The sequence below is a fragment of the Schistocerca americana genome, chromosome 5, assembly GCF_021461395.2.
Source record: "Schistocerca americana isolate TAMUIC-IGC-003095 chromosome 5, iqSchAmer2.1, whole genome shotgun sequence".
Classification (NCBI taxonomy): domain Eukaryota; kingdom Metazoa; phylum Arthropoda; class Insecta; order Orthoptera; family Acrididae; genus Schistocerca; species Schistocerca americana.
In genome coordinates this window covers 175,450,194-175,456,795 of record NC_060123.1, presented here as the reverse complement: position 1 = coordinate 175,456,795, position 6,602 = coordinate 175,450,194, and the positions used below count along the sequence as shown (strand labels likewise).

At 49.8% G+C, this 6,602-nt stretch overlaps 1 pseudogene; it reads right to left on the bottom strand.

The window, feature by feature from the left end:
• Positions 1-1,020: 1,020 nt before the first annotated feature.
• On the bottom strand, positions 1,021-1,138 carry LOC124616956 (annotated as a pseudogene).
• Positions 1,139-6,602: the final 5,464 nt, after the last annotated feature.

The window sequence follows — 6,602 nt, the reverse complement described above, 5'->3', positions numbered from 1 at the left end:
TGGGCACGGCTCTCCTCAGTGCGTAGCGGTGACATGCCAGGGCCTCCTCCAGACAGTCCGGTCGGACTCCGGCACAGCCTCTGGGCGAGGAAGACACGGCCCAGCCGCCGCAGCAGGCCGGCCGCGAGTGGGAGGCGCCGTGGAATGCCGCCCCCCGCCCACTGACGGCGCTCGCGGCTATCCAGAGGCAATTTACCGCACGGCGCGTCCGTCTCGTACCTCGCCTGCGGCCGCCTCGCCGCTTCATTAGAATGCAGACGCTCTTGCTTGTAGCGAAACACGTACGCGGAGGGCTGGAACAGCACGCGGGGAAAGCATTCGGGCGACTGTGTTCACAACTTCGCAGTCGAAGTGCACTGACGCAACGCCTGCTACGTGGAATTACATACTGTCGGCGAGACCGTCAATTACACCCATCCCAACATTGAGGATATCGAAATGATCCGACTGACGTACGAGGGGCGTTCAATAAGTAATGCAAAACTTTTTTTTCTGGAAGCAGGTTGGTTTTATACGGGTTTCCAATAAACCATATTATTCTCAACTCTTTTGGCTACGAAAGCCTGTTTTTTATCATAATCTCCGTTCAAAGCGTTCAGTGCGACGGCGTTACCCCACCCTGCTGCGAGGGACTATATGCCGCATGGTCGGCGTCGGAGTCAATGTCTCGTTGCATCAATAACCTCCCTTCTTGTTGCATCAGTAACCTCCCCGTCATTAATGTTGTGCTTCCAGCGGAGAGCATCCTTCACTGGGCCAAACAGATGGATGTCGCAAGGTGCGATATACAGGCTGCATGGCGGATGAGGAAGAGAACAGCAGTCCGTCTTCAGGCCACAAGTGGCCCATCGGGACCATCCGACCGCCGTGTCATACTCAGCTGAGGATGCAGATAGGAGGTACGTGTGGTCAGCACACCGCTCTCCCGGTCGTTATGATGGTTTTCTGTGACCGGAGCTGCTACTATTCGGTCGAGTAGCTCCTCAATTGGTATCACGAGGCTGAGTGCACCCCGAAGAATGGCAACAGCGCATGGCGGCCCGGATGGTCACCCATCCAAGTGCTGACCACGCCCGACAGCGCTTAACTTCGGTGATCTGGCGGGAACCGGTGTACCCACTGCGGCAAGGCCGTTGCCGGATGAGGGAGAACAGTCCAATAAAGTTCTGTGGGCTCCTCTCGTGTCCGCAGACTTGTGTGAGGCCTTGCGTTGTCGTGGTGAAGAAGTTCATTTGCATTTTTGTGGCGACGAACACGCTGAAGTCGTTTCTTATATTTCCTGATGGTAGCACAATACACTTGAGAGTTGATTAATACACCATGAGGGAGAACGTCAAACAGAATAACCCTTTCAGAGTCCCAGAAGACCGGCTGGGGGAGAGGGTTTGAACTTTTTCTTCGGAGGAGAGATGGTGTGGCATCAACCAATGGATTACCGTCTTGTTTCCTCTTCGAAGTGATGAACCGATGTTTCGTAGCCCTTGACGTCACTCGACAAAAAATTGTCACGATCAGCCTTGTAACGCACAAGCAATTCCGCACAAATGGTCTTTCGTTGCTCTTAATGGCCTTCTGTTAGGCAGCGAGGAACCGAGCAGTCACACATGTCTGAGTAGCTCAACTGGTGGACAAGTGTGTCAGCAATGCCGACAGAGACGCCCAGCTGAACAGCGATATGTGTGTTTGTGACCCATCGATCACATTCGAACACAGGTGTGTGCGGCCAGCCAGCACGCCGAATATCTGACGGTTTACGTGATAGTTTTGCGACGATGACACGCGCATCGCCCAACGACTCACCATGCTTTTGTTCACTGCCAGGTCTCCGCACACATTGCGCAAGCGCATATGAATATCTGTGATGCTCTGGCCTTACATCGAGAGAAACTCAGTGACAGCTTTCGGCTCGGAAAGCATCTCCCTTACAGACGCAATTTTGAAGGATATGGATAGCGCCGCCACCTATCGGAACTTAAGGAAACTGTAGGGGCTGAAGCGAGAATATTCAACGATGCCCCACAACAAATTAAGCATTTTTCAATTCAACCGAAACTGGCCGAGAAGAAGAAAAATGTGTTGCATTACTTACTGAACGCCTCTCGTATATTGCTTCCTCCTGCGTATCTTTCGCGATTCCGCATTTTTTCCACCGACATTTGCCGAGGGAAAAAATGTGTTGCATTACTTACTGAATGCCTGTTGTAGAATGGACGTCATTTTTAAGTCAACATGCAAAGGCTGCGCACTACGATTTCAGAAATAAGCAAGCTTACTCTCCACAGATGAACGAAGACTATGGCCACTACTCGATGCTGCCTTCTGGGGTTGTGGGCAAGTAAGGCAGTAATGCCACTACATAAGGGAGCAGAGACGAATGTGGAATCATGCTAACGACAATACGGGCCGCAAGTGGAGAAGTCCACAGACATAAGCGACAAATTGGTACGGTCCGGGGCCTCGGAACAAAATCCTCGAGAACGGCAGAGATACTCCGCTGTCGCACGCTGCTGTCGTCAGGACCTTTGAAAGTAGTTGAGGGACGGTGAAACGACGAGTAGCAGACAAGATGGAGGACGTCCACAACTCATCACAGAATGTGGAGGTCGGAGCCTTGACCATTCCTGTAAAGGAGCATAGGCAGCAACCTGTGGCAGGGTCTGACGACAGAGTACCAGGCTGGTGCAAGCAGGAGTGTTTGGAAGTAGACCGTTCAGTGCACATTGTTGAACTTCAGGCTGTGTGTTTCCTTGTTGACGGAATTGTCATTTGCGATTCTAGTGGGCACGGCATCTTCGAGATTGGACCTTGCATCGACGGACAGCTGTCGCCGAGTCCGATGTATCACGGTTCTTGTTACACCAGGCAGATGGTTCTACCCGGATACGCCGTCATTCCGGTGAACTGCTGCAGGAAACAGGCACAGCCGGCCGCTCTGGCCGAGCGGATCTAGGCGCCTCAGTCAGGAACCGCGCTGCTGCTACGGTCGTAGGTTCGAATCCTGCCTCGGGCATGGATGTCTGTGATTTCCTTAGGTTAGTTAGGTTTAATTAGTTCTAAGTCTAGGGACCTACTAGGATGACCTCAGATGTTAAGTCCCATAGTGCTTAGAGTCATTTGAACCATTTTTTGAAACAGGCACCGCGCAGAGAACGCTGGCCAGTGGGGTCATTCACTTGAGCTTCCAAGGGACCTGCCGTAGTAACAGAAAGCACCACTACAGCGGACCACCTGCATCCCATTTTGCTTGACGGCTTCCCCGAGCGCGATAGTCGTTCCCATTTTCAAGAAGGGTCATAAATCAGATGCGAATAATTATAGGCCTATTTCGCTTACGTCAATCTGTTGTAGAATAATGGAACATGTTTTGTGTTCTCGTATTATGACGTTCTTAGATAATACAAATCTCCTTCATCATAACCAACATGGATTCCGCAAACAGAGATCATGTGAAACTGAGCTCGCCCTATTTGCCCAAGAAATTCACAGTGCCGTAGACACTGGCGAGCAGATTGATGCCGTATTCCTGGACTTCAGGAAGGCATTTGATACGGTTCCGCACTTACGTTTAGTGAAAAAAATACGAGCTTACGGAATATCGGACCAGGTTTGTGATTGGATTCAGGATTTCCTAGAAGAAAGAACACAACATGTCATTCTTAACGGTTCAAAATCTGCAGATGTAGAGGTAATTTCGGGAGTACCGCAGGGAAGCGTGATAGGACCTTTATTGTTTACAATATACATAAATGACTTAGTTGACAACATCGGTAGCTCCGTGAGGCTATTTGCAGATGACACGGTTGTCTACAAGAAAGTAGCAACATCAGAAGACTCGTACGTACTCCAGGAGGACCTGCAGAGGATTAATGCATGGTGCGACAGCTGGCAGCTTTCCCTAAACGTAGATAAATGTAATATAATGCGCATACGTAGGGGCAGAAATCCATTCCAGTACGATTATGCCATAGGTGGTAAATTATTGGAAGCGGTAACGACCGTAAAATACTTAGGAGTTACTATCCGGAGCGATCTGAAGTGGAATGATCACATAAAACAAATAGTGGGAAAAGCAGGCGCCAGGTTGAGATTCATAGGAAGAATTCTAAGAAAATGTGACTCATCGACGAAAGAAGTAGCTTACAAAACGCTTGTTCGTCCGATTCTTGAGTATTGCTCATCAGTATGGGACCCTTACCAGGTTGGATTAATAGAAGAGATAGACATGATCCAGCGAAAAGCAGCGCGATTCGTCATGGGGAAATTTAGTCAGCGCGAGAGCGTTACGGAGATGCTGAACAAGCTCCAGTGGCGGACACTTCAAGAAAGGCGTTACGCAATACGGAGAGGTTTATTATCGAAATTACGAGAGAGCACATTCCGGGAAGAGATGGGCAACATATTACTACCGCCCACATATATCTCGCGTAATGATCACAACGAAAAGATCCGAGAAATTAGAGCAAATACGGAGACTTACAAGCAGTCGTTCTTCCCACGCACAATTCGTGAATGGAACAGGGAAGGGGGGATCAGATAGTGGTACAAGAAGTACCCTCCGCCACACACCGTAAGGTGGCTCGCGGAGTATAGATGTAGATGTAGATGTAGATTGGACCTTGCATCGACGGACAGCTGTCGCCGAGTCCGATGTATCACGGTTCTTGTTACACCAGGCAGATGGTTCTACCCGGATACGCCGTCATTCCGGTGAACTGCTGCAGGAAACAGGCACAGCCGGCAGTTCTGCCCGAGCGGCTCTAGGCGCCTCAGTCAGGAACCGCGCTGCTACTACGGTCGTAGGTTCGAATCCTGCCTCGGGCATGGATGTCTGTGATGTCCTTAGGTTAGTTAGGTTTAATTAGTTCTAAGTCTAGGGACCTACTAGGATGACCTCAGATGTTAAGTCCCATAGTGCTTAGAGTCATTTGAACCATTTTTTGAAACAGGCACCGCGCAGAGAACGCTGGCCAGTGGGGTCATTCACTTGAGCTTCCAAGGGACCTGCTGTAGTAACAGAAAGCACCACTACAGCGGACCACCTGCATCCCATTTTGCTTGACGGCTTCCCCGAGCGCGATAGTCGTCGTTTATTACGGCGTCGTCCACTTCTCCGTCTACCTTTGAAGAATGTAGAGAAACGTGCTAGACGGCATTTGTGTATGGAACGACGTCACTGGGGACAGGAATGGCACCATATAGTGTTTCGGACTAATCCAGGTGCTGTTTGTTTGAAACTGATGGCCGCATTTTGGTTCGCCGCAGACAGGGGGAGCGGCATCACAGTGACTGCATTCGCGTAACAGATACAGCGCCATCTCAAGGCCTTATGATGTGGGGCGCTATTAGGTAAAACCACAAATAGCAGAATGAGATTTTCACTCTGCAGCGGAGTGTGCGCTGATATGAAACTTCCTGGCAGATTAAAACTGTGTGCCCGACCGAGACTCGAACTCGGGACCTTTGCCTTTCGCGGGCAAGTGCTCTACCATCTGAGCTACCGAAGCACGACTCACGCCCGGTACTCACAGCTTTACTTCTGCCAGCAGGTGGTGCATGTCCAGGGCACTGTGACTAGTGTGACCTACGTGAATGACATCCTGCGACCCGTAGCCATAACGTTTCTGCACAACACCCCAGATGCCATTTTTCAGCAAGACAATGCACGACCACATGTTGCTGCACGACACGTGTCTTCATGGTGTCACAGTACTACAGCCTTTTGCCCTGGCACACGAGATCATCAGACCTGTCGCCAATCGAAAACGTGTGGGGCATGGTGAAACGAGGGGTGCAGCGCGTGACTGAGTACCAACCCCCATAGATGAACTTTGGAACCAGGTGAATGCAGGATGGATGGCTATACCAGAGACTGCCATTTGCGCCTTATACGCGTCGATTCCATCACGCTCGCAACAAGTTATCAGGACCCTTGGCGTACCCTGGGCCTACTAGGAAACAGGACACAAGCTGAAACTAGGTGACTGAAATGATAATCATTTCTGCAGAACGTACTAATATTCACGTTATGTGAATATGAACGTCCCATATCTAGTAGTTCGTGTTCTGTTTTTTCTAAACATGAATGTAGTTCAGACTAGTGCAGCGAATGTTGCAGACTACATTGTCCCAGAGGGGGCACGGCTTCTAGCTGAGTCCGATGTTCACGTACAGTGTCTACTGGAAGAGCAGTATCCTCCAGACTTTTTGTGGAAGTGTGCCAAAGAAAGGAACTGAGGTGCCATTTTAAGCGTTCTGTGCTACATGCCGAGGAACAATCTATTACTGAAAGGTAGCTGCAGAAAGGCAGCATTTCAGGGTCCAAAACTTCCTTGATGTTGCTCAGAAACAAACTAATTTACTTCACCTGCCCCATCTGAAATTAAAGACCCAGTCCACCCTCTTCCTGCGCAATAAATTCTGCTCAAGTCCTAAATCCCTACATGGCAACAGTTCTTCCTTACTTCTTACAATATCTGGAGGTACGCTTTCCCTCTCAAAAGTCCACATCTAACAATGAGGAAAAGTCATCTGAAGGTCTCGCGTGTTGCGTGGTTTCATCTGTATATCCAATGGTACCTTAAATGACCAATCTAGGCATTCCC